This window comes from Eimeria tenella, genomic scaffold (assembly GCF_000499545.2).
Source record: "Eimeria tenella Houghton genomic scaffold, Eth_scaff3163, whole genome shotgun sequence".
NCBI lineage: Eukaryota > Apicomplexa > Conoidasida > Eucoccidiorida > Eimeriidae > Eimeria > Eimeria tenella.
Genome location: NW_013543023.1, coordinates 1,367 through 1,973, shown reverse-complemented (window position 1 = coordinate 1,973; position 607 = coordinate 1,367).

Below are 607 nucleotides of genomic sequence, written 5' to 3'. Positions count from 1 at the left end.
CGCGCTGGAGGGTCTCTGCTGCTGCTGCTGCAGCTGCTGCTGCTGCTGCTGCTGACGGTGGTGGGGGCGCGGGGGCGGCGGCTGCTGCGGGGAAGGAGCTGCTGAAGCAGGAGAGCCCCGCAGCAGCAACAGATGCTGCTGCTGCTGCTGCTGCTGCTGCAGCGGAAAGGGATGAACATAGGAGGGCCCAAATGACTCAGGAGGAAATTCAGAAGCAAGAAATCTGGAGAGAGAAAATCCGAAATGCAGAACGCGGTGTCACTCCTGCTGCTGCTGCTGCTGCTGCTGCAGCGGGAGGCGCTGCGGCTGCGCGAAAGAAGAAGAAAACCAAAAAGAGAAGCAGCAGCAGCAGCAGCAGCAGCAGCGACAGCGACAGCGACAGCGACGCGTCGCCTCCTGCAGCGGCCAGCCAACACCAGCAGCAGCAGCAGCAGCAGCAGCAGCAGCAAGAGGGGGGGCTGCTGCTGAGGGCCCCCGGAATGGAGGGGCCCCGACTGGAAGCAGAAATGCTGAAGAACTTTCAAGAGACAGAAAAGAGGAGACAGGAGACACAAGACAAGCTGCAGCGGAGACTCAACAAAAAGCTGCAGCAGGGGCAGCAGCTGCA